The sequence below is a fragment of the Bombus affinis genome, chromosome 14 (genome assembly GCF_024516045.1).
Source record: "Bombus affinis isolate iyBomAffi1 chromosome 14, iyBomAffi1.2, whole genome shotgun sequence".
NCBI classification, from domain to species: domain Eukaryota; kingdom Metazoa; phylum Arthropoda; class Insecta; order Hymenoptera; family Apidae; genus Bombus; species Bombus affinis.
Window position 1 is genome coordinate 3,430,499 of NC_066357.1, and position 27,537 is coordinate 3,458,035.

Sequence of the window (27,537 nt, forward strand, 5' to 3'; positions counted from 1 at the left end):
AGTGTTCCTCGTGACTCGTCAACCGTGTATCGTGAAACAACTTCGCGCGTCGTCTTTATAACGATGTATACAGTGTGATAACTAACCGCGTTAACTTTCTAATTGCCGCTTTTCGGGGATAAAGAACGCTCTGAGATGGAACGGACAATAGAATCCTCGTTGCACAATAGCCTCGAGAAGCTGACACACTTCGCAACGCGTTATTCCATTTACCAAAGAAGGTATTTTTCGAAACTGAAAGTTTACGAGTATGTCGTCCGGAAATAGGAAACTCGATGTGTGCGACTATCACGTTTCAACTATCTGGCCGCTTACAAATCACGAATTCGAAAGGACGACGAATCTAAATCTTGAAAATTGGCTACGAACGACGATAATCGACAGAGCCTTTCAAGCATCGAAACCGAATAATCGGCTGAATCGGCGCCAAGCGTTGACTGCAGCTGCGCACTTTGCATCGCAGACGAGGCTTGTACAGCCGTGGTGCGGTCTGCGACCGGCTAAATTCCTTCGGGACGCTTCAAGGTGACACTTAGTATGCCGGTATCGTTAGCGATGCTTTTATTTAAAAAGATCGATGCTCCGAACGAAGAATTCAAAAGCGCGAATCGCAAGCAATCGCGAGCCAACTGTCCCGTGTAACGTTCGAGATTGAATTTCAAAATGTTAAAGTTTAGGTGACACAAATAACCCTATCTTAATATATTTATTGCGATTCGTTGGGACTGGAATTCTTTCGGTCAATGTTATTCTCTGGGTCGAATTTACACACAATAAACTCGATTACCGTTCGCGGTTATTCCGTTGCAATTGAACCTTTGCTCGTCCTGCCATAGGGAATTCAACATAATTAGTAAAAACAAAGAGCTTTTGAGCGGAACACGCCGCGATGCCATCGCTGCAAATGAAGTTACGTTCGATCGCGGTGTGTTGCATAAATATTTATCCGTTTAACAGCACCGTGGATACGATGCGATTTTTAATCGTGCTACATAAATTACATATGCTCGCTAATTTAAAACGATATAACGCGGTATCGATACAGCTTTATAACTTGTAAAAAAAGAAAATACGTATGCACGAGGAATCGTGTACAGTCGTCGTCGAATATTACTTTTCGCGCGCGCGATAATTTTCTCCATTTCCTTTTCGAAAACAGTTCGACACCGGTTCGACGGAGTGAATCACGGCCGCGATGTTTATCGAGCGTTCGCCTTTATGGAATTTACATTTCTACCGGGAAATTAAAACGACAAGAGACATTTCGCGGGAACGGGAAGTTGTTTCTTCTTTCCAGCTGGCAATCAACGCCGCATAGTCCCGCGGTTTCCCTAATGTCTAACAGTAATTCACGCGTTGGAAACCGTTGTTAAACCGTGTACAGTTTTTCGTGGCCGCAAACTTCAGTCACGTAGTCTCCTCGTAAACCGTTTAACGTAAATCTGCGGCCGAGCACTCTTCATTCTTCTCGTTATCGATTATTTTCTCTAAAGCAATTTGCTAGCGCTTTGCTAACCGATCACGAGTCAGAAAGAGTTTCCTGAACAGTTATCGGGGGAAATAAATTTCTAAAACAATTATGCATTTATCGTTAATCATGATAATCGAGTCTCGTTACAGTTCTAACGAAGTTTCAAATACATTTACATAATACGCGTAATATATTCATAAAAGTTTTCTATAATAGACTTATAGGTACTCTCTGTACATATATTTCTATATTATACTTTCATGAGTTACGTATGTGTAATACGTAACACCAGATTCTTTCTCCTCGAAATTATACCGAAAACACGTATGGATAATTAACAAAGAAGGATACATTGCTATATAACTCTCTTAACGAGTTCAAACGTCTGCCTTTGGTGATTTTACCGCGCGAAAGGACACGCTTGTTATATCAAACGCGAACAAAGAGCCCGCGGCATCAGAACCACGTAGTAAACGAGGCAGAATTTCCTGCTATGCAAATGAATTCCCGCGACTGCTCGAAATGTCAGTCAATCACGCATCGAAGGTCGCGGCGTTCCGGGCAAGGTGGCATGAATGAAAGCGTGTTCTTTTCCATCGTTGCACGAGTCTTCTCTTCCTCGACTATCAAGCTTTCGGTTTGTCGTCCCAATCTGGTAGTGCAACTATCCTATCGGACGTCTCCAACCAAGCTTCGCGTTCGATTCCAGCGTATTTCTCACAATGGCCGTTCTCTTGCATTACGAACAGCGGAGAAACCACACGCAAAGCGCGTGTTCTAAGGTTGAAACGCGTCGAGGCAGCCGCCAGTCGATTTGTAGTTGTACTTATGTGCGTCAGTCCGTTCGTGTATTCGTGTTATGCCTTTACCGGTCCTAAACGAGGTCGACCAGCTCCGACCATAACCACACCTCCTTTTACCAGAGTCCGCGTCCGTGTATTTTATCCCGCGATGTCGGGCGCGAGATTCGACGGCAGATAGGCTGTGCCGACCGACAAAAGCATCCTGAACCCTGGAATCTCCGTGTCGTTTTCTCCCCTCGTGGTGGACGTTCAACGAAAGCCAAACGACACAAACCCTCTGGGGTATGTTCGTCCCACCCCTCATTTACATAACACGAACGAACCGCTTCGGCTAAATGTATATTACGGTGGAAGTCCGTTTATATGAACTTATACGAGGACAAATGTATAGTACGTCTACGGTATATAGGCGGCCGAGTAATCACGGTACAATCGACAAGGTGATTCTACGTGAAAAAGTAAGTCGAAAATATAAAGCGACGTTTTTTTCGTGGCACGCTTCTCGTTCGAGATTATCGAGAACGTTTCCCAAGCGTAGTCGAATTTGGCTAATTACGAATTGAAGGGAAGCGAGCAATCGACAGGAGGTTATTCTACGTGTGAAAATAAGTCGAAAATGTGGGATACGTTTCCCTCGTACCACGCTTCGTCTCTGGGAAAATGAAGTTTCAAGTAGATTGAACCAGCTGGAGTTCGTTTAAGCACTGATTAAAATTTCGTTGAAATAAATGAAGTTTTACCGTACATGTAAAGTCATGATAGTATTACAGGTTGCTTTACGTTAGTTTGCTTTAATCGAATAGAACTGGAGAGGCGAGGGTGAACGTCTTGAAGAATTACTTTGATGCTCAACGTTTGAAATGCCACGCGATGAGATCATCTGGGAGAAAGCGTCCGATCGTGAGTTACTCTTGCCAGCTAGTCCCTCGTGTGCTCTAGAGACTGTTGCTCTAGGTATCGGCATTGATTTCTAAAAATCTGTATCAATTCTAGTTTACTCGTCCGTTATACCACGCTTTTTCCAAGGTTCGTTTGTGTTTCGAAGGCTTTGATCATTTCGCTGTTTGGACAGATATTATATGAGTATTTTCGTGTTTCGTTGTACGTGCATTTTTCCACGCGATTAGGTTCTTTGAGAGATGTTTTTTCTTTTCTCTTTAGACTCTTTGTATGCAGTAATTTTTACGAAGATGAGTTTGTATTTTATAAAAGGGAAGAAGAAAGGGGGGTTCGGTACAGTATGATGAAAAACTAATCTGGAGCAAAATTTTAAAATTATAGAGAAATTTTTATCGAGAAGATAATTTGATAGACAAGCGAGAAGCACCTGTTAGAAATCCACCAAGTTTGAGATATCCGCAAAAATTCATTCCGAAAGCCGTTTCAATTCTCAACGATACTTACGTCGAGTATCGGAAAATGACAATCACATTGTCCTGCAGCATATCGTTCGAAGAACGAAGAGAATCGTTCATCGTATCTATCAACTTCCCTCGAATCATTCTCGAAAAAGTCTACAATCTGCTTCACCTCACAACCACATTTTTACGAAATGATCAATAATTCATCTTAGCCATCGATCACAAACACGATCATTATTATGATATATAGTAGGTGATCTGGAACGAAGGTTGACAAAATAGCAACGTAATTTGGCCGATCGACCGCGCGTCAAGGAAAGCAAAATTATCAGAAACTGCAATTGGCTACAGAATCAACCAATAATAGCGGTTTTTTGCTTTTGCGGCACGTCGTGAAAAGAACGGGTTGTTTTATTATTCGCCGATTGGATCGTTGGTATCGAAATGAAAATGGTTCCGTGGCGGTCGTAGATCCGCGATACGACTACGCTCGATTGCCCGCGCCTTGTCGGCCAGGAAGAGTTACATAATTTCGTGGCCAGGTTGTGACCGTTCCCCTCGGCCGTGCCTCGTAATCGAATGGCAGTAAAAATCGTCGCCTAGTTGTTCGAGTTTCTCCGGGTAGAGAACCACCCACCGTTAAGCTTCGTAGAACGAAATTTTCTTCATGGCTGACAGTAGAGGAAACTACAGGTTTGTGAAAGCCGAAAGACGACGGCTCTTGTTTCATTGTTCATTTACCGGATAATATCGGAACCTTTCAATTCCATTTTTATTATTTCGTTGTGAAGGCATTTAATGGATAAAATTTCGATTACAAAATTTAATACATAAATCGAATTACTATAAAGCTAGAAACTCGGGTATCCGGTTTTATACGAGTTTCCTATATGTGTTTCATTGTTTTAACGGGGCACCGCAAAATGACCGAACAACGTGACGGATTTCTTTGTACGTGGATATACGCGCAGGCGAGGCAGCGACGATCAAACGAATGGACAGTCGTAAAATTGCGATGGTGGAGGGTGAAGGCCGAATGATGACGATAACCGTGGCTCGTAAAACTGGAGAATGGCTACCTCGTTTCTAGGATGAGGTGCCAAACTTTAAAGACACGTTGCACACATCGTAATAGATACGATTTTTCGTATAATACGGATATAGTAAATCGTAAGCACAATTTCTCCAAACAGCCACGTTTTGCGGGCAAATAAAATAAAATGATAGAAGGATTACTGGCGTGTAGGAATACGGAAACGTTTGAAATATTTATATAACGTATCGGTGAATGCGTGGATTTGATTTGACCGTGCGCCGATGATTTTCACGACCACGCGTTTCTCATAAGCGATGCATGATCAGATGCGTAAATTGAAGCATCCATGGAGCGTGTAAGTAGCTTCAAATAGTAAAACAATTATTTATTACTTGGATAAAATGCATGAATGGTAACGTTCAAAGGAAATGTACGTATGTATGGAGTGGTACACTGCAAATTCAATTGATACGTTCAATATTGGATATATCCGTCCTGTTTATTGGAAAAGCATACTTTTGTTTGAAAATTGGAACAGGATTGTGATTCGACTTCAATCGGTCGTAGAATTATATACACCGAAACAACGGGAAGTCAGAGATAAAGGAAGAAAAGAAGTTATTTCATTGGACTAAGAAGATTCGTAAAAGTTCGAGGGTAATTCGGTTTTAAATCAATCAAACGTAGTGAAACCAGGAAGGGGGGCATTCAATGAAATATGCGAGCTGTACATTAAAAGTTCAGGCGAAGTCGTATCCTCCTGGAATGCGCCCGATGGTCCTGAAATTCTCCGCCTCTTATTACGAATTTTTCTTGTTAACCGAGGCGGAGCGACGAGCGTGCTGCCGAGAAGAGAGAGTCCGAGCGTTTCTTCAACTCTGGCCCGAAATTAATGCGATAACTTGAGAGGAAGTTTTTCAAGAATGAAAACTGCGCTCTCGGAGAATCTCGTCCTCCTTCCTTGTTCAAATAAACTTAAAACCCAGAGTACATTTCTCTTCGAAGCCGTTTGCATCGGTCGTATATTTTCACGGAAGACCGGTCTGTTGCTTCGGTGGAACACGGTCAATGTGACTAATAAAATATATATAATAATAAAATATGCGGCCCATCGAATTAGGGCTCCGTGCGAATATTTCACTTTTCTTAACTACAACGTTACACGACAGAAAGCAACTAGTTTGACTGTTCGACATTAGAATATAGCAGGACCTTGATCAACCGGCTTAATCGAGGGACAGGCGATCCGGATAAATCGAGACCCGAGGTGAGATAAGTTAAAGCGTGTTTTCTATATCAAAATAATCTCTTTCCTTTAGAAAATCTGTTTCTTTTTATTACATAGTCATTTTCTCGTTTATAATACACAGCGATGCACCGGGCAAAAGTATTCGTACACTTCATAAAACAGGATAAGCTTTTCTAAACTTGGATCAAACTATTTGAATCTTTTAAGAATTTAGAAGGATTGACGCGTTAAACATTTTTTGATAAAATTGCAATTGTTTGGAATCGCGAGGAGAAAAGTAAGACTCTTTTCGCAACTCGGCTATTTAAGTTTGTAATGAAAATCTAAGGAACAAAGTTTGAAGATTTATGTCTGTTATATACACGCTGAAACCTACTGCGTTTACAAATCGAATGCTTTCCATTGTATTTATTCTCCAGTCACATATTTTATATTAGCAGAAATGCTACTTCCAAGTACCCTCGCAATGTCAATCGTTGATTTCTAATTCAAACGCAATTTCCCATAAGTATCGATGTATCTAATCGCGCCACGTTGCGATAGTTCAAACAAACGGTTCACGCGTCGTTTGCTCGTCCGCGTTTTTAATAGCGGCTCTTTCACTTTGAGAGCCAGAATGCGCGAAGGCAACACGTAGCTGATACGTGCCATGGACTTTCCCTCGTAACCCTGCAATCTTACGTGTCTGGTACCGTTCCACACCATGGTCGCCATTATAAGACGATCAATGCCAGAAAACAAACGAATTAATGTTTTTTCCTGTTAACAAGAATGCTACTTCCTGCGGCAGCTCGCGTGCACCACGAAACGAGAGATCCGTTAAGATAAAAAAGGAAACGGGATGCTCGTTCGACGTGCAAAGAAATTAATTATCGACGAGGCTGTAAATCTCTGTGTAATCGCGCGTAGGCAATCGGGGTGTGTCACCTGTTTGTCCCATTATTATTCTCGGTCATCGTTTCTTTTAAATCTTTTATCTTTCAGGATTCTACGCATCGTTACACCTAGCTAGGCATACGCAACTCTCTATTTCCCAACCGTGTTATCAATATCAACTTAGAGCGATTAAATATTCTACATATAGGTGCAATTGCTCTTGGAATGTCCGACATTGGTAAAAACGCTACAGCCAGATTCAACTGAGAACAGCTTGGCATCGATGTATGTATTTGGAAAGCGGTTCTTTCACCGGCGAGCTTTTGCAGTATCACCTCGAGGAATATGAGCCGTTGCAAATAAAGAAACTTTCGTGCTGGGACTCGTAAAAATGTGAAACGCGCCTCCATCCAGACTTTTATTCCTATGCACGTGCCGTCTCTCGAGAGCGAAAAGAAACGAACGTATACATATACTTTTAACGCGTTTACTATACTATTGTACTTGCCTCGAAACATCCTGCTTCGCGCCATTAATCTTCTAAATATACATACGGTAGCTACATTTTTATAAGTCGTTCCCTTTTACCGTAAAAAAATGACGTTCAACGCGCAAATATAAATATTTATTTTGCGGCAAAGAATACGGTAGAGGCGCAAAACTAGCAACAGCTTTGCAATAATTAATTTCAAATATTCCGCGAAACTTTTTCAACGCGAGTAGATGTTCGGCGTTTGCCTCGTTATCCGGAACGGTCCCGCGAAAGCGCGATCCATCCATAGGGAATAAAGATGAGAAGAGCGTGGCCGCGAAACAAAGCGGCCGACACGTCGAGAGACAATAGAGAGGTGCTAGACTGCACAATGGGTTTTTATTTCCTTTCCCGTAACATCGAGGCGACCGCGTGACGCGGTTCAATCGCAGAAATGACAGAAAGAAGCGTTTCTCGTGTCGAGGATTGTGAACATCCTGGATATATGCGAACGTTTTACATGTATTTGAAGTTACTAAGCTTTTCAATGACTACAACGAAATCCATAGTTATCGTTAAAATTTCCAACAAAAATAGCCAGTCGCTAATGAAAGTTTCAGTCGGAGCTAGTCAAAGTGTTAAAATTAATGAAAACGTCGACTATCTGCTGCGCGTTCTCCAAAATGGCGAAACGTTTCCTCGGGACAAACCGAGCGTAGAGATTTCGTTTTCCTACTTTTACGGAAGTTCGCCGTCCTGATTTTCGTTCCTTCTTCCGACTTCGAATAAGTTCGTAGTTTAAGGAGATACGAAGCCAACGGTTAATAAAGCGGCCGGTTAAACTCCCATTTCCACCGGAAACTTCTTACACTCGTTCTCGATTGTATGTATATGCTTCCCGCTCATAAGCGTTAAAACACTCGTTTGGAAAGGAAAAGTAAATCTTAAAAATGATTTAAAGAATTATGAAAATCTTTAGGAATTGTTTGATAGATTAAAAATTTTAAGTTACACAGAGTTCGCGTATTTAATGTCATAATCAACATTTTATTGATTATATAGAGAGTCGAGTATCTGACAATTTCATTGACGTTATTCCTTCACCATACATTTCAGATAAATACTTGCGTAAAATGCCATGTATTTTATGAATACCCACTTCGATTCAGTGAACATTCCACTCCACAGCATGACAATATTTAATTAGAAATACATATTTCACGCGAGTTATCTCGCCACACTATAATAAAATTAAACGTTTCCCTCGTAATTTACGTCTATCTCGAAATACTGCTTTGATTAATTTTGACACATATACTATTCATTTTTCTATTTTACTCGGCGTTATTTAGTTTCATGGATATTATATAAGGTACTTCGTGAATCACGTTCTAATTTTAGCCACGCTCTAAGTCATTTAATTTATCGCGAACTCTTTTCCAATGAAGCTTCGCGTTCGAAAATTGTGGGAACATGTGAAACATAAAATGTAAAAGCATCAAATTTTTTAGCGGAGAGAAAACACTTGTCTGACTTAAAATTATTTTCGATATTTCATTTATTTTCATTATCATACGATCTTGAGTGTACGATAATGCAAATGCATCACGGAATTTTTTATTTTTTCCATTAATATAGTCAAAATTCATCAGAAAAGGACTATTTAGTATTGGATACTAAATATTATACTATTTGTAGAGAAGCCTGTACGTGTCATCTCTAGGCACATTCGTTTAAGTTTGCAAGCACTGTAGATACCAATCCTGTTTGCTCCTAAATAACTTTAATTAAAAAAATAAAAACGTAATAACAAAAATTATATATTTTGAAGATGTACTTTTTATGTTTACTACACAAATATATTTTATAATGTTCCGAGTAAGAATTGTCACAGGGCTGGTAGTAATAAAAAAAAACCAAAGTCAATCACTTTTTAACGCTAATAATTAATAATTATTTACAAATGGAAATTGCTCGAACAATATTTTTTAATTCTTATACTTACAGCGTTGTCTGCAAGAAATCTTCAATTATTAATACATTATTTTCCTCTTAACTGTTGCAAGCAGACTTTCTTCGTTTCTGCCGTGCATTTTGTATCGTTATCTTGCACGAATATGATATTCTAACTGATTATTCGTTTCACACGAGACCAGCAGGTGTTCTAATACTCGTGAATGGATGTATACTACACAAATACGTAGAGCAGAGACGAACGTTGAATCGATCGCACGGAATTAATTATCGTTCGTCCATTCGTTCGACTTCGTCCACTTGCTTTATCTAGTACGAACAGCGAGTCCACGTGATTCGATAACAATAGCGCGTATTCCTCAAACAAAACAGCAGATACGTTTCTCGTTTATCTGACGATTGGTCGCCGTGCTTCTTGTGTCTTCTCTAGACTCACGTTCGCCTACAACCGATGACGAACAATCTATTTTCATTTCTCATGTTATTTATTTTATCCGCCCAATAAAACTACTTCTTCTTTTCTTTTTGTTCGAAAAGAACGTCAGCATTAATCTTTCCAAGTTCCTGCTGGTGATTTAATCGACCAACTCGAGTCGAAAACGATCTAGAGAATTCATCGATCGACTACGAGATCTCACACAGTTATATATAGCTACTATTCCGATAAACAGTAGGGAGGCTGAAATTCTCAACGGAATTTAGTCGGTTGCAGCGTCGCGTCGGTTGCGCGATACCAAGGCAACCGAATGACGTCAAAGTTTTCTACGTACACAACGCAGCGTTGGACAGGAAGAGATCGATGACCGCGATAGATCTCGCGGCCATTGTGACGACGAAACGTTGCAAGAGTAGATTTCGTGGAAACTCGTAACGAAACGAGACCGATTTCCGGCCGATAATCCTCCCACTTTCAACTTGTTTCCCGCATCTTCGTTTATCGATCAATGTTTGAAGTCGATAGACAAGTTCAAGGAAAACTTGACTACCTAATTTCCAAAATAAGCTTCCTAATCACGATCTTCTCGCGATTACATAGATCGACGTGAAATACATTTCCATGAACGCTAGAATTAAGAAGAAATTCGATACGTTACACATATACTAAAATACGAGCCTCTTGGAAATTAAATCGATCGTCGAATTCATCGTTATCTTCTAAGAAACTTCTGGGAACTTCGCGCGTGTCGATAGAAAGAAATCGCATGGAAGCGAGAATGAAGCAGAAAATCTCAAAAACCGCCTTCGCGGAATAGCGACCGATTTCTAATTGCCCGAAGACGAATCGTCGCTTCGTTGTCCCCGATTTTAAAACCGGTAGAACCTATAGATTGCCGTGTAGCCGGAACAATCGCCTCGATCGTCGATCGTAAACGATGATCCCGGAAACAACGCTGTTCCAGGGCTGTGGCAGTTCACCGCGCTGGTTCCGCAGCCTACGACCAGGTTTCGTGAGAGTCGCGAAAAAACTGGACCCGGTTACTGTGTCATCCGCTTCTGGAATCGTCCCGATCCGCTTTCTGATATTCCTTCGCTATCTCGTTCCGTTTAGGCAACGCACGTGGCACGACATTGACAATCTTTTTCGCAACATGTGCACGCCATATTTGAAACGGCAATTTTTAATCGTCGATGAATCATGGAGCCACGTCGAAAAGAAACTGTTTTTGGATCTGTTGGAACTCCGGCCTCTCTGCAACGCTCCTACATTTTTACGGCGTGCCACGTAAGATCTCCATACAAGATCTTTCGAACGGTTCTTAGCATTTTAGAATCTTAATCTCGGTTGGAACGTTATAATGTACGTGACTTGTAGAATTTCATTCGTAATGTTAGTCGAATCGTATAAAAGGAATCTACTATTAAATAGTTTTGATGTTTTTTACTCTGTTAAAAACCTACCACAAAGTGTACAGAATTACCAATACTTTAGAAATTTAGAGAAACAAAAATGAATACACGCCGCGCTATTCCACTATAATACTCCAGTGCTGGATTCCGTATACTATGATCGTTTAATCTTTTAAAAATCGAAGATGTATCTCGACAGAGTCGATCATCGAGTGGATGATCGTTACGCTGAATCTTACGTAGCCGAAAGAAACTCTTCTTCGCGGAAGAAGCAAGGCGCAGAATACGAAAGAAAGGAAGGCAAGCTGGTTTGATCGGAGAAAAAACTAGGCCCGACCGGCATGGCGTGTCAGGGTTTCTAGGATCGTCGAAACTCTCTCTCGGTGCTGTAGAAGCACGTGATGCTCGTGTTCCGGAGTCGATCCGCCGTGGCAATGAGCACAAGGTCCCCGGACCCGGTTCCCTCCTTTTTTCTCTTCTCTGTTTCTCCCGGCTATCAGGCATACTGCGTCGTTTCCCTAGCCCAGTCTGAAACACCTCGACCCGTTCTGGGACGACCTAACGAGGCGCGATACAATTAATGCGAAGCCCTACTTCGCGACCGATGCACCCGCGGCCAGAGTTTTTCCTTTCCTTCGCCCGTTTAATTACCTGCTAGAAGAAACGGCCCCCTAATGAGGTCGTTCTCGATTCTGCGTTACCGTGCGGCCAACTAATTCCGATATCCGCGAAATACCCGCCAACTTTTACCCAGATTTCCGGTCGGTCGCGTTAATTAACCCAGGAACTCTTCGTACATCTGATTCTTCCGTATGCCTACGCTACGTTTTCAGACGAGACGTACGATTATGTGGAAATTTTTTATTGTAACATTCGTGGACTGGCTGAAAGAGCAGGAATATTAGGTGATTTTAAAAGCGTGAATAAAATTGCCGTTCGGTGTATTAATTTGATTTTCGTATCATTTTCAGACAAATGGCACGATACGTCCCAAGATAAATTTAAGAAGATTGTTAAGATATTATAATCTTTCTGACGTCATCGTAGAAATTTTGTTCGTAGTATCTTAACGTAACGATACCCTACATGTTCTTTCACGTTCTAATCTCAAGCACTCGGTTGGTTCATCCACGTATTTCAATTCTTATAGTTTTTTTTTTTTTTTTTTTTTTTTTTTTTTTTTTTTTTTTTTTTTTTTTTTTTTTTTTTTTTTTTTTTTTTACTAGATTTATTCGAATATGACAATGTATTAAAACCTGACGGGATTTGTATAATTTCTCGGTTGACAGATTTTCGCTCAGATTCCTAATATTCACTCGAAGATGGTGTCGCTGCAGCAATATCACTTTAATAACTCGTCTAGTCAGTCAGTGTATAGGATCGAAATTACCGAAGCACTGACAGGTACTGGTGCAAGGAATTCATTCTTCCGGTAGTTTCTATTATCCGCGCGAATATCAGCGTCGTCTGCACCGCGGGTCGAAGAACGTGGGAAGGTATGCTGGACGGGAGAAAGTGTGTGGCAGTCGTGGGTTTAATAACTAGAAACTGAGTACGCGAATCGAGAACTTCACAATTAGCCGTTTCGAAGAAACCCTAAAGATCGTTCTGTGGCTCGTAAAATGGCAGACTAAAATAATAATTAGAGGTAATAGCCTGCGCGGATTGCAAACGATCATGGCGACGATGACGAAAGTAACCGATCCGAAAGGTTACAGTATCCCTGACCAACGTTAACAGTCTCGGCTCTTTCTGTGCGCGCGAAACCTCCGTGTAACCTTTCCCGATCGAAATCTCAAGGCGATTCAGCCGTTGCCTTGTACGAAGCCTCGATCGTTCGCAATACGGCACGAGGGAGCTAAAACTAATCGAAGAATAAAGAATCGTAGGTTTGCTGGATATGTTTGGCGAGAAACTGAAGTTTTAATCATTTAGAATTTGAACGTGTTCGATACTCTGTAATATAAATTTTGCGGACGTTATTTTTGGTTACGTGATAACAAAAACAATTTCTGTTTAATCTTTTATACGTTTTGTGTAAAAACATAGTGGTAGTCAAAAACGAGATCCGCAACAGGATGGAATCGATACTGTAAAAAAGGATGCGTGCTTTGATTTACTTTCGGATAAAACTTAAAAATACCGATATTTTTTAATGTATTTTGTTGTTTATATTTTTCTTATTTAACCGTGTGAAATTCGCGCGGGGATACATTATTCGCCATATTTAATTCATACGTTTAAGTGAAATGCACATTTTCATAATTTAATTGGGTACTTAATCGTTCGATATAATGAACTTTTTTTTATGTATAATTGAAATTTATTTAATACAGACTGGAGGTTAATCTGGCGTATATTTCAACTCTTCTGGAAAGAATTGATGACTCTTCGATTCCCAATCAAATCTCCGAAACGAAACGAACTAAAAGAATATTTTCATTTCTAGTAGTATTTTAATAACCATTCTTAAATAAAGAAAAAAAAAGTGAAGGTAAATAAAATATTCACGACCTTCCATTTTCTAATCTAACTTCCAATATAGACCAAAAATCCTATTTTCCAATATTTTAATAAACGGTCTCGAGTAAAAAAGATGTGTAAAAGGTAGAAAGAAAAATATAGAAAGTTTTTGACCCGTAGTCGATCCATCCGGAGAAGGCAGAATTCGCACGCGTGCGGTGTCACTGACGCGCACGCGTGTGCAGGTCGCCAAAGAGGTCAATGCCTCTGCTGGTTCTCGTTCATTCGCATACATACAGTCGACCAGACCGGTGTCAGCGTTTCCTCTCCGCATTCAGAGGCTTCCGCACTTCCCCTGCCTGGTCCTCCAAACCAGAGAAACCGAACGAATCTCTCAGATTTATATTCTTATCCGAGATGGTTTCGTTCCCGCGCGACCAGTATACCGTAAACTCAGTTATACGCACGCTCACGCGCTATTCAACGAGCTTTTCTCCGTGTTTGTGAATGTACATGCTTGTGGAGTGTACAGGATGATCGTCTCGAACCGCGACCTGGGTTAATGGGAATCGTTCATGAGATTTTCCTCGCTCTATAGGATATTGTTCTGTGCAAAGTATAGAGTAGGGGTCGTATCAGGTGATCGTGAGCTACTTTTCGATACAACTGGGTCAGATACATAAGAATCAAAGCGCGAATTATCCGAAGAGATAACAGTAATATCATCGACGAGTCTGCTGATAATTTACTTGTTTAAATAGCCTCGGAATGGAAAACTGTTTAGTATATGGCTACTAATTCCTAGTTCAAAGTATGTTTCATGCGACGCACGTATCTCTCGGACGAGTGAGAGTCTTGCGAAAAGTTCGAATCAGCTGGAAGATAGTAAACGCGTGAAAATTGACCTGAAAGGTGCGGTCGTGAGAATCGCAGAAACTCGTAACGACGTCTTTCGCAATAATGGCTGGTTCGTTCTCGCGTCACGAATGCTATTTATTAGTCGTTCACTGCATTTCTATAACTTATGCCAACATTCCTATCGAAGGAGAAACTTTCGATACCTTCGCTCTATCTTTTTCTTTTTTTTTTTTAATGACCTTCTCACATCCTCTGCATGTTTTCCAAGAACCGTTTATCGATATTACAGCGAGGAAATGTATCTGGTACCGTCCATTTTAGAGTCTTACATCTGTATATGTGAGCTTTATACGTTTATTACAACGATACTCACTTCTCGTGGTTAACTCGTGTCACGATTACGATAACAAAACAAAGGAAAATATTTGAGTTGTGCGCAAGAAAGGTAAAAGTATATAAGCGTCGATTTTCAACGGAAGATTTCCTTTAATTTCGACGAAGTTTCAAAGCGGAGATCAGGCTATACGGAGGACGCACACTAATGCAGACAATGAAGGCGTGGATTATGTGTGCGAGGACCACGTACGGGGCAAAGTTCCGCTACGTGCCAGCACGTTTGCCATCGGCTGCCGAAGAAACGCATAACTCTGGGAGGAACGTACATAAACCACGCGAAACGCTCCATTCGTTTCGATGAAACGTTCCCGGAGCTGAGAACGTGCCAGTGTCCATTCCACCGTCCGGAGAACACTTTTCAGATCGTCGTCACGGGATTTTAACGCGAGCAAACACCGGAAGACCATCGAATCGACCGGAGGGAACGTGATACGTCTTCGATCGACGTGGCTCGCGCAGTTATTCAATTAATACCAGATTATTTCAAGGGAATGGACTTTAAATTCTTGTATCCAATAATTCACGGATCTTATCTTTTCGTATCGAACCCAGTGAAATTAATACAAGAATTCTCGTTTTTAATCACGGAGTATCGTGACGTTGTAATTAAAAGAGAGAAAAATAAAGACATAAATTGTATTTTGCGTGTGTTAATATCAATTAATGCGATCCATGGTAACGTTTCGCAATAGGTCTGTGCTTTATGAGGAGAATGTATGATATTCGTGTGGTTAATTTAAAAGAAACTTTAGACTCTGATCAATTTCGTCATTTTACTTAGAAAAATAACTCATTATGGAATTTTTCGTATCATATTCGATCATATTTGTCATTGACAGATTTCTTAAACAGAAATAGGCAATTCGCAATTAGATTCGATCAGTTTGATTTCCAACAAGCTAAGGCATCGATCTGTATAAAGATAGGAGGCAAAGAAATCGCTTGTTTCTTGTACAAAGAAAGAGCAAACCCATCGATGGAAATTTCACGCCTCGGATAACAGACTACCAAAAGATAATCTTAGCTGTCGAACGAGCAGAGACAAAAAGCAGAAACCAGAAGAAGCGACTTCGGTAGTCGACAGACGGGAAGTTGAACGATTCGGAATGGAGAGAAGAGAGAAGAGAGAAGTGGACGTAACAGGTTGTTACTCGTTAATAAATCCCGCCGCTTTACAACTCTATAAACCGCGTATCGCGGCCAGCTCGTTCGTCCTTAGAAACGATGCTGCAAATTAAAGCAATCGTCGACTCCCTACTTAAAGACCGTACTAGTGGAATCTGGCGAAGTTGCAACCGCTCGAACGAAATAAATATTAATGCCGCGACCGACTCTATTCGCCGCTAGATTCACCGATAGAAGTTAACGAACACGGAGCGGAGTACCGTTTGCCGGATGGCTGGCTGGGGAATCTGTGCCGAACACTCCACGCTCTCCTAACTTCCGTTTCGTCGAACTTTCCTTGGAAACCGGCATATCCTTCGTTGGGTGTCTATTTTCCTAAGCGTTAATTGGGCTTAATTAGCGATCAAATGATTTTTCTATGGCAGAACATTCAAAGGAGGAGATGAAACCACTTGAGGCTGTGAATTGTTCGAATGTTACAAAATTAAGGTATCGAAGCAAAAGATATGGATAGAATATTACGCTAGAATTGTTACAAGTAGGAATCGAATATATGGTAAAAAGTTTGGAACAGGTTTAATTTACGATCAAACTTCGTTTAACTTTGTCGATTCCTAAAACAAACGTAACGAATCAGTGCGAAATTTCAGCTGCGATAGCATTAACTTTAATGATAGCTTTTAAAAGAGTTAAAGTTGTCACACGTTAGAGTAGAATAAAACAAAGGCCCAGAGCGGTGCAGCTCTGTCAACGTGCTGCCAGAGTTTCGCAACCTAACCGCGATTCGTTTCGCAACTCGAAGTGGACCGAAACTAGGTTCCTGCGTCAATATTGTCATTAAGTTGTTGGAGGGAGAGCACCTACAGCCTAATCATCGTCGGTAATTTGAACCGCGGCCGTGTACACCTTAATTACCAAGAGAGAAGAAAAAAGATAGGCACAGCAGCGTGAATTCGCTCGTAATAAGTGAAAGTCCGCCTTTTGTGATAGAAGCAAGGTCTTGCTTTTACAGTACACGAGTATATTCACGTGTTCGCGCGCGCACGGCATTGGCAATGGCGGTCGACCAATCGCCGACCCGTCCGCGAAATGGATTATTTGCTCGCGTGCTGATCTCTTATCTTTGGTATAGAAGCATCCAGCTTATCGTAGGCTACTGAGAAAAATTACTTTCACCAACTCTCCCTATAAACGCATCTTCTCGTTTCAGTTAGCTGCGCGAATGTGTGACACGATGACTTCACCTCGTTCCTCCACTTAACGCTGCTTACGACTTCTCGCGAAATCAATTTTGTATTTCTTGAGACACGGCCGTGTTTCATAAGAACTTGATTAAGAGTTTTTTTTCCAAGAAAATCGAGCGTAGTAATGTATGCTACGATGAATGAAGCATAGTTGGTATGACGAATAATTGTAAATAAAATCTGAATATCGTAAAGAAGGTGAAGAAACGCGTATATGTATCGCAATATACGCTACTATGAACAAGGTTCTAACTAATTAATTAGTTCGATGTAGCATATTCCACTGTAGAATATTCTACATCTTCCGATCCATGAAACACGTGTCGGCTTTTCAAACATCTCCTACGTCTCTTTATAAATTACAATCGTACTCTTACCTGTACCACCTTCAGCAAAATTCATCTTCGAAATTTTTAAATCGCGAACGAAACTTTCATCCGATGATTTATTAATCCTTTTTCTCGTACAATATCCATTTGTCGGATTTACTTTGTGAAAACACTGGAAACAACACACGAAATCTCCGTTAATCCTACTGCGATCCGCTAACGACCACGCATCCAACGCAAACTGAATCGAACAACGGAACAACCACCGCGAACTGTGCAATCAGGTCTCACCGAAGAGCTCCCCTTCCACCGCATAAAACGAACGAGAACAGTGTTTAATACGACGCCGGTGAAAACGCATAATTTAGGCCGAAGCATCAGGATAGTCGTGCACTTTCTTGCAGCCGGTTTATTTCCTTTTTCGTTCGTCCCACTGCGTTTCCGCCCTGCATACCGTTTTTTCCCCACTTTCCACGACGATTAGACACCCTACGTGTCTCATACTAATTCACGATGCACACCCACTTTCCACACTTTGTCGTGGAAAGTGCAATCGAGCACAGGAGAATCTCGCGAATTCCGCGATCCTTTCACGCGGTTGCTCGTCATCGTGTGTTTGCTTACTCTGCACTGCGGACACTTTCTAGACCTGTCCATTCGTTCAAGGTTAAAGCGTGAACGTATAAGACCATTTTTCATTGCAACTTCTGAATCGCGAATAATAAAACCGGCTGCAAATTCTTTTCAGACTTTCTGATCCGGTATCTGTTGCACTGGAATTCTGGAGATTTGCATTTGCAAGGAAATTCATCGTTACGCACGGCAGAGAAAATCCGCGTAAACGACGAGTGATCGAGAACCGAGCACTATCGTTCGTAAATATTAAAATATTTATGAAAACTTAAGCAAACCTTGCAAAATCGTTCAGAAATTATGAAAACTTTAAAAAATGATTACTTCGTTCGAAACGTTGGATTGTAAAGAATTCGTACGTTTACTTTAATTCTCTCACAGATTTAAAAAAGACCAGGTCTCTGAAGGGTTGAGATAAAATTTTCCTCCACTTACTTTACATTGCAACCCAACATTCCTACGATATTGCATTTGCATAAAATGGCCAGTTAAATAGACTAGTTACGGGGATAGGATAAATTCAATTTCGCGAAAAATTCTGGATGCGCTCGTCCTACTATTTTAACAAAGCGGAATATTCACGGTGCAATATACGAGACAGAGGTATTCAAAGGTCACGGACTTCGCATAAATATACAGGTTTCTACGGTCGTAGCTACGCTAGCAGATTCGATACGGTGACATCTTTAGCTTTTCCCTGGCATAGATTGTCGAAGACGGTCGCGTGATTCGTTCGCTGAGTCCGCGATTCTATGGAACAGCATTACGAACTTCCAAAAGCAATCGAATGCGAAAGTCTCAAAGCAGTTCCAGGGGACCGTGAATAATATGTTGTAAGAAAAATGTTCTCGTTCTGAGAGTTGGTCCACTGTTTCTCGAATATTTTCATGATACATTGCCTAACTTCTTAAGGACTGAATATACGAATCCGTATATCGTAAATTTGTCGTTCAGAAAATATATTTAAATAAATATGAAGAAGAACACTTTGTTCGTGCAATCTTACAATAACAAAATTACAGATTACGTTAATATCGTGAACATTGTCTTGCTCTTAAATTATCATCTGTCAACTAATCTTTTTAGTAAAGAGTACAATAACATCGCTGTGAAACTTGATGGAACTGTGTTTGAATACAAATAACTTTATCATAGAGTGTAGCAAATATCCAGAACCTGTAGAACCACTTTTGCCGCGATACCTTTCGATATCTCTCACGTTGCTTCGAACCAAAAATAATTGACACATCCTCCAATAATGCCTCGAAATAACTGGGGAAACTGCGAATTCAGTTACAGGTCCTGGAGAATGTTTCGAAAGGAAAGGGGTTAACGATGGCGAGCGAAAAGGTCGCCAACAGCCTTTCTCCGTGGCGTCGTAAAGTCGAGGCCACTCTGTTTGATAAACGGCGTCAAAGCATGGACCAGAGTAACAAGAGCTCGTTGTCGAAACAAGGTCCAGCGTATCCAACCGAAGGAAGTATTTTCGTCTATAAAAAATTCAGAATTGAACGAGATCTAACTTTTTCTCCTCTGATCGTCCCCCTCGAATAAACGAGAGGGAGAGTCTATAGTACCCTCGGCGACGATGTCAAGAAACAGCACGCGGTATTCAAGGTTTCTATGTGTAACTTCATTAAGCTCCTACCAGAACGAGCCACAGTCGTCTACGTCCCAAGGAACGAACTTAGCCTGGATGATTGTTCTTCGTTCCATGTCAAAGTTCAGGTGTTAGGCAAAGTTGGACGAGGTGTTGGCGCGTCTATTGTCTATCGCGTGTCGATAAGGTCGCTACGGTTGCAATTAAACTTTGTGCGTGAAGGGACGAAGAATTGCTGGAGCAGATTATCGGGCTGGGATTCCAAGCTCCTTCGATTAAACCACTCAGAGCTTCTTCGTTCTTCTCGCAATTCTGCGAGTTCGAAAACGGCTGTTTACGATGTCACCGTGATAAAACACGGAGAAGAAGGATCTCGTAATCGAATTTCCCACGATGGAAATTGCGTGGAAACGACGCCCATGAGGCTGACCAGTGTACGCTGTTTCCCATCGTGTCGAGAACTCTGATTAGCAAGAAGACAATGGCCGCGCACCTCGGTGAATGTCGGTCAATCGACGTGACCTTTAGGCCGACTGACATTTGAACCCTGAAGAAGAAGAGGGAGCCGCGAGTAACTGCGCTGGACGGCTCCGTGACGTACGATAGGAGAAATCGAATCGGAGTATACGTCTACGGGTCTGCAGATTGATCGACCTTTCTACCGAAAGTTCTCCGCTCTCCGAGTACCGTTCTTGCCCTTCGTCCCATGAAAATCAATGTCTTCCAAGAACCGGCAAGATCTACGGGCTGTAAATGTCGTTCGTACGAATTTACAAGGTGACAGGAGAATTCATTGGATATTCGAGTTCTTAGTATGAATGGCTCGCGCTGGTTACGAGGTTGCTACACAGTGGTGCAAAAGTAATATAACGTTTACGATAAGAAAGACGGTGCGATAGGATTGATACGGTAGGAAAACGCTATATACACGTATCTATAGGATATTCCACAAAGTTGAGACAAGTAAAATGATCTGAATGTGATCGTAGATGCGAAACTTTCTCCTGTGAATCTAACATAGGCAGACACAACGATATACAATACGTTATTATTAGACGAGTTGAGAGATACTAAATCGAAAATTATCGTTCGCTACCATCCTATCAGCATTTCTGTGGAATTTAAATAGGACGTTGAAACCGATTCGAACCTGAACCAATTGCCTGCGTTTAAATAAACCGGGAAATCGTGTCGATCGACAGATACGAGTAGCATGTAGCCGCGGGTAACCATGCTGTACGCACGACTAATCTGGTCGCGGGTCGTTCAACGAAGAAGCAGACAGACGTCGGCGAGGGGAGGCCGTCGATCACATGATTTCCCCAGGAGCGAGATAATACAAAGTTATCACAGCCGGCCAAGCTTGCTCGTTAATCTCGTTCGTTGTGGATTCACGTCCAGAGGTTATTTCGAGCGGAAGTGCATCGCTGCTTAGTCTGCGCTCGCTAAGCTCTTACCTCTTCTCTTTCGCTTCCTGACCCTACGCGTATATACTCGGTGCAGCCAAAGCCTCTACAGAATCTTCTTCCGAAAGGAGATGCACGTCACTAAATTTAGATTTACGCGTCGAGCGTCTGCTCTCTGCCTGTTAGGCAGAGGCCATGGCTCGCTTAAGCAAAACAACGATAAAGCATTCGAAAGTGGACGGCCACGAAGCTTAATGGAGACGCATCGCGCGTCGAAGGACGCGATCGGCACGCGACGCCGCGTAAATTTAGCCCGGAGGATCGAACGAGCCAGGGATTAAGTGCTATCCCTTATCCTCGTGTTCCAGTTATTTATGAGTCTTGTCTTTTTCCCCCTTTTGTGTGTTTCGCAGGAACGCGTGGGATGCCAAGTTGTAGGTTCAAGGGTGAAATTAACCCCTTGTTATCTTATATCAAACTAAAGTATAACTCTGTGTATAACTTATTTGAAACTCTTTTCGATCTTGTTCTACAACTGGAACCTCTATTGTCACGTTGCCTCGTTGCCAAATTTATTTGGACAAACGAGATGAATCTACTGCTACATCCGAGTTAAGGAACAAGGTCGTATCGATGCAACTCTTGTTTGCAATTCTTTTTCAATCGATCCATATCATAGTTTTGACGAAAGATTTCTAAGATTTGGTTGATATTTGTATTCTCGCTATTTGCTATTCCATCTAGACACCACAGTGGGCACGACGTTTGAAGAAGTTGAAATACATTTATAACTACAGGATAATTTCTTTCTCAAGTGCGGACATTTTTTCTATAGATCTGAATTGCGCAATAAATGTCAATACTTTTCTTGTGTTTCGATGAAACGATATGTTGCTTTATTTACATTTTTCAATAATGTTGTACATACATCGGTCTCGCTACCTGTCGCTCAATGAATTCATTTAATAGGAACACGTCGATATAGATAAGTTACTGAATCACGAATAGCTTTCCAAAGTAGTTTATGCCTAACATAAATAAATTGCCGATGTTCAGGAAGAGTGAAATTTATCGATATTTTGGAACAATACAGTAGTATCATGCAAGAGTCGCTGTATAGCACTTTGATTAATAGGTAATCGGTGTTTCATCAACGTTTACAATCGCGAAACGAGCGTTCCAATTTCGTAGCGAGCGTTAGAGCACGTTCTTACGATGCCTGTAGCCTCAGCCAATTGATTCTTGTTGCAATATTTAACAATAGACTGAACGGGCTTTAATTACACGGGTGAAAATAATTTTCTCGGCGCACCGACATGTTACGCCCTCGATGCTCCTTCAACTATTAAATTCCGAAGGAAATAAAAGCCGCACTCGCACGCCTTCGCCGCCGTTCTAAATCATCGGCATATTAGATCATACGATGAGTAACGCGATTTTCCTTCCAACCACGTTCAATAGGTTGTCGCACACAAACGCGAATTAAACGCTACCAGGAATGCTGATTTATCTTCATTCTTATGTAAAAAGCATATGACGGACACGAGTCGAGTTTTTGATATTAGGTAAATATATTGATGTATTATCGATATAACAGGTGTAATATAACTGATCGATACAACGGATCATTCGATTATTTCGATCTGTCAGAATTCTTTGCTAAGCTTACGTTTAAAACAAATATCCTTTTATGTACATTCTCGAGCTTATTTTACAATTTACCGATACGATTATTTTGTACAGTACAATATATTTTGTATAGTATTACACGTGATACAACGTAATATAAAAGTTTTCCGGCAAGCGTTCGAATATTTTCACCAGCCTCTGAATATCCGTAGTTTTGTAATTAAAACAGATCATGTCAAAAATGAACAAGTATCTGAATACTTTCGAGAGTTTTCAAGCACGCTGAAAATTTCTAAATAATGGAGCAAACAGGAAACCATGTTCTAATCCTTTCTTACAAATTGGCTTTCTGGCTTGGCGAAACTGCGACGAGGCACGAATTAAAGTTGCACGCTATCTCGTTGTGCCGCCGTAAATCATACTCCCGTTCGCCGCGGGACAAGAACAGATGCGTTTGCCTGGTTCGTTGCGAAAGATCGGATGCCCCACGCTTCGTTGCCTTTAGACCCAGCGCAGTCCACCCGAAGACGATCCCGGATTTCAACACTTAGGTTCGACAACGACGATGAGCCAATATCTGGCGGGAAACGATCGCGAAACAAGGAAGAGGCCTCGATTCCGCTTTTTCGCGTGTCGAACCTGGCGCCAATTATACGTGGCACAGTGGCTTTCACAATAATTAATCCACGAAACCGTGAAAGCCTGCGTGCTTTCCATTTGGTGATAAGTTCATTTGAAAAGCTAATCGGAACGAAGAAAAAGAAACGATTGGAATACAAACTTTGTTGTTACGCGAAACCGTGCTAATCGAGTCTCGTAACAAGGAAATTTCAAAATGTTTTCGAATACTTCCGTGAACCTGCGTATATCGTTCGAATAAATCTCCAGTGCGCCAGGATACCGACCGACGTTCCGAATGTTTGTGCTCCGTTTCGCCTAATTGCGCCTGCGAAACCGGAATACCGTTATCGCGGTCAATACGCGTGTAAGCGAGACAAGATGAAAACGGTGGAGGAAAAATGAAGCCGTTTTACCGCACGCGAAGGACATCCACTTTGCTCGAACGATTTTCTTTCCATAGGTAGTTTGCAGAGGTTTATGATTTTAAGTGAAACAGATTGAATGTTGTAACTTGTAATCGAGAGTTCTGGCTATAAAAATAAACGGTCATCGTATAAATGACGACTTGGTGAGAAAGTTACAGTACCGATAAGTGTTAGGGCTGGATGGATAGATCGATGTAATGGTCGATTGCTTACAAAGATGGTGTCAACGTTCAGCCTGTAAACCTTCAAACACAGATTTCCATAACACGGATCGTGAAAGTGAAATAAATAAAGTACTGATTTATGTATATGTATATTTTTTATGAAAGCGATGTCACGTGCATGCGTATTTATAAGAAAACGTGAACAAACTTGTTTCTTACCGCGTGTTTACTAAACCTTTATCCAATTCAAAGATACGTGGCTCGACTAAAATCTCAAAACTCGAACAGAGACTTTCTCCAGATTCATCAAAAGCGAACAGTGTACTCGAACGATCAAAATCATTGTCTTAAAACGGGCCATAAAAGATCGCTGAACGATAGCTGCATAATCTAAACAACTCGAGCAAACCATTCGGCCACGATTTACTGTGGAACGCCGCAAATCAGGTGGATCGGGACGGGGTCCGATCGCGGAACATCGTTTTCTATTGGTGTTATCGGCGTTCGCGGGATAAACGCGGCAGAAACGAGTAAACGGCGGAGTGTTTCGCGACCGGACGATTCTGACTTTAGAGTTGGTCGTAAAGTTTTACGAGGCTTTTCGCCGCCGTCGCCGCCTTTGGTACCGTGTGCACCCGGCGCTCTCTTGAAATAGCGATCGTGGAAAATGAACGCGTACACCAGACGGACCCTTCCTTCCCCGCGATCCGTTCTTCCGACCGGATGTCGTGTCGTACCACTGCCCATTCATTCGTATTGTACGAATGAAGCGTTCCCCCGCAAGCCTCTATGCACGCGTCTGTGACTCCGTCACGCGTCACGCATACGTATGCGCTCGTAATAGCTTGGAAGTACATCGTGATCGTTTCTACATCGACCTGACCTTCCGTTCTATTCTGCATTCTTCTTTCCAATGCAGTTTCTAGAGTAGTATAAGGAGTTGAAAATGTACGCTACCAATCGGAACTTTGAAGCCATTTTATTCTCCTACTTGTATCGAATATTCGATTAATTTCGTTATTAATAATTAGGGATCAGTGCCACCTATAGGCAGATCTTGGACGAGAAAATGTTCTACGGTGAAAATAATTCTGAGCTGACATTTTCTATTTTTTAATCTATTTTATTCTTCTACGCTAAAGTTTAAGTAATCCGAAATTCTGGCTGGAATTCAAGGTGGATTCTTATCGGGGGTCCTGGCATTCAAGCAGCGCTGCCTACGCACAAAAAATAAAACCACTGCACGAAGAATGTCAAGTATGACCAAAAACACGCGCCGTGGTTATCTTGGAAATTCAAGGAACAAAGTTTCTTTTTCACCGCGAAACACTCGAGTTTTTGTTTATCAAACGATCAGAGGAAAAGCAGCAGCAAAATCTCTAGAGTAATAATCGATCCTCGAAATGTACAAGCAATCACCACCCGTCATACCGAAGTACGCAATACCTTTGTCTTTTAGACGTTTTGTTATTTTATTAATGTCTTTTATCTCTCAAGTCCTTTATACTTCTCCACCTTTCCCGTTATTGTTTGCATAAATTTTATTATCACGTCACTGTGGTTTATTTATCGCCACCAGCGTTTATTCTAAAAGTTCATATAAACATCTTAAAATCGTTCGCCAACCTCTGATTGCATCATTTTTACGATCCGGTTTACGTACACCATTTCGCCACTTTATCGACCTACTTTTTACGTACCGCCCTTTGAATCTGATGATCGTTCGAGGTGTACTTCGTTCTCGTAAATAAGAACAGAGGGACTGGAGATGCAGTGTTTCCAATAAGAAGGTTAAGAAGAGAAGAGAGAAGGGGAGAATTTCAAGAGCGCTTCGCGCTACGCTTCCGGACGATTATAACGCACAGGGGAGTTTCGAGGGTTCTTCCGGCGGGAACGGCGGAGTTTTAACGGTTCGGGGGTAATAATAATAATAGCTTAATAATAACTTAACAACACGTTGACGAAATAAAGAGTAACATAGGAGAAAAAATATATCGGACGAGTCTCGGCCCCCGACTTTTCAAACACGAAACTCACCCACGGAAAGGTGGAGATCTCGCGAGTTTTACGCGCCTTTTTATCGTTAGCGGAATTTTATTTTCCCTCGTGTTTCCCAACCAACGTGAAAAATAAGGTAAAGCAACAGAGAGTGGGAGTGTTTTACGGTTCTCGAGTTAAAAGGTGGCCGAGGGTAGAATTTTCTCTTATCCCTTTCTCTCTCTCTCTCTCTCTCTCTCTCTCTCTCTCTCTATCTATCTATCTATCTATCTACCTGTTTGGAGGTCTCGCGAATTTAACCTACCTTCTGATCAAGTTTTATCATTAGCGGAATTTTCTTTTCTCCGAGTGTTCCAACCAACGTAGGAAATAAGGACGAATACAAGGACTTGGAAATTTTTTACAGTTCTTAGATCAAAAGATAAAAGCTTAAAAAGGAGGACAGAATTTTCGTCTGAATTTTATGCCTTCCATTTTTCCATCTAACCGCCTTACTCGTATATGAATCTAGAGCAAAAGTAATTAAGAGCAAACAGTGTCTTCGCGCGAGCATACCATTGTCGAAATAAAAAGCGTCACCGTGCCGCAGTTTTATCGCGGTAACGACCGACGAGGCAACGAATTTCAGCAGGATCGCGGAGGTAAAGAGCTTACGAGGAGAAGAGAGAGAGAAGAACAGGAAAATAGCGTATGGCTGTAGAAAGATAAAAGATATCTAAACGCCGTGGGTTCCTCTCCGCGCGAGGTGTAAAGTTTTGCTCATTCTCTGCACGATCAGGGGGGACAGAAAGGAGAGTCTCATCGGAAGAGATCTGCAATGCCGATGCTTCCGGTTTGCGATCCGTTGAATCGTACCTCGTTTCCTGCTGCCCGAGCTTTTCACTTCTTAATTGGTAGATCTGCAGATTAAATAATATTCCAGTCAGAGAGCGAGAAGGGAAATAACGTTTGGAGCGCGTGCAGGAATTAGAGAGGTGTACGATCCATGTTGTCTGTACGAAAAAGGAAAAGGCTTCGAGTCGTTTTGTTTCCGATGATACAGAATAAAAAAGATCGTAGAGTACATTGGTACTTGAACATTTATCGTAGAATAAATAAAACATTTCGAAATCTTTGTTAATCAGATACGACTGTCGTGATTACATTGGTAAAATTTGAAATCAATCTAAAAATGTATATGTGTAGAAATTACCAAATATTCATCGCAAACATGTGTTTTGTAAAACATTAATATACAACATGAACATTCATTTTAAACGTGTAATCGAAAGAGGCCCTCACGTCGAGGGTTATTTTTTTAAGATAATAAATGATCGATTTTGTATTATCATAATCCGGGAATTTTATTGTCGCGCAGTGTGCTTCTCGTGACGGGATGTAAATGGTCGAAAATCCCTCGTGCAATTCGAGATAGGGGAATGGGGAACCTCCAGCCACGTTCGTGGACCGAAATTTAAATATCTCGATACCTCTAGATATCGCGGTAGAATCAAGGTCGTTGTCTGCTACTTTCTCAACGATAAATACGTCACACGGCGGGAGATAGATTTACAATG

At 41.4% G+C, this 27,537-nt stretch overlaps 1 protein-coding gene across 5 annotated transcripts in view; it reads right to left on the reverse strand.

Annotated features, from left to right (window-relative positions):
- The window catches only part of LOC126924382 (putative mediator of RNA polymerase II transcription subunit 26), a 63,256-nt gene that overhangs the window by 26,501 nt on the left and 9,218 nt on the right, over positions 1-27,537 (reverse strand). Inside the window, exon 1 of one of the 5 annotated variants that reach the window (XM_050738787.1) lies at positions 17,554-18,334. The exons of the other annotated variants lie outside the window; for them this stretch is intronic. The gene's annotated coding sequence lies outside the window, so the exon portion shown is untranslated. Of the gene's footprint in view, positions 1-17,553; positions 18,335-27,537 lie in introns of those variants that run through there. 5 annotated transcript variants of the gene reach the window in all.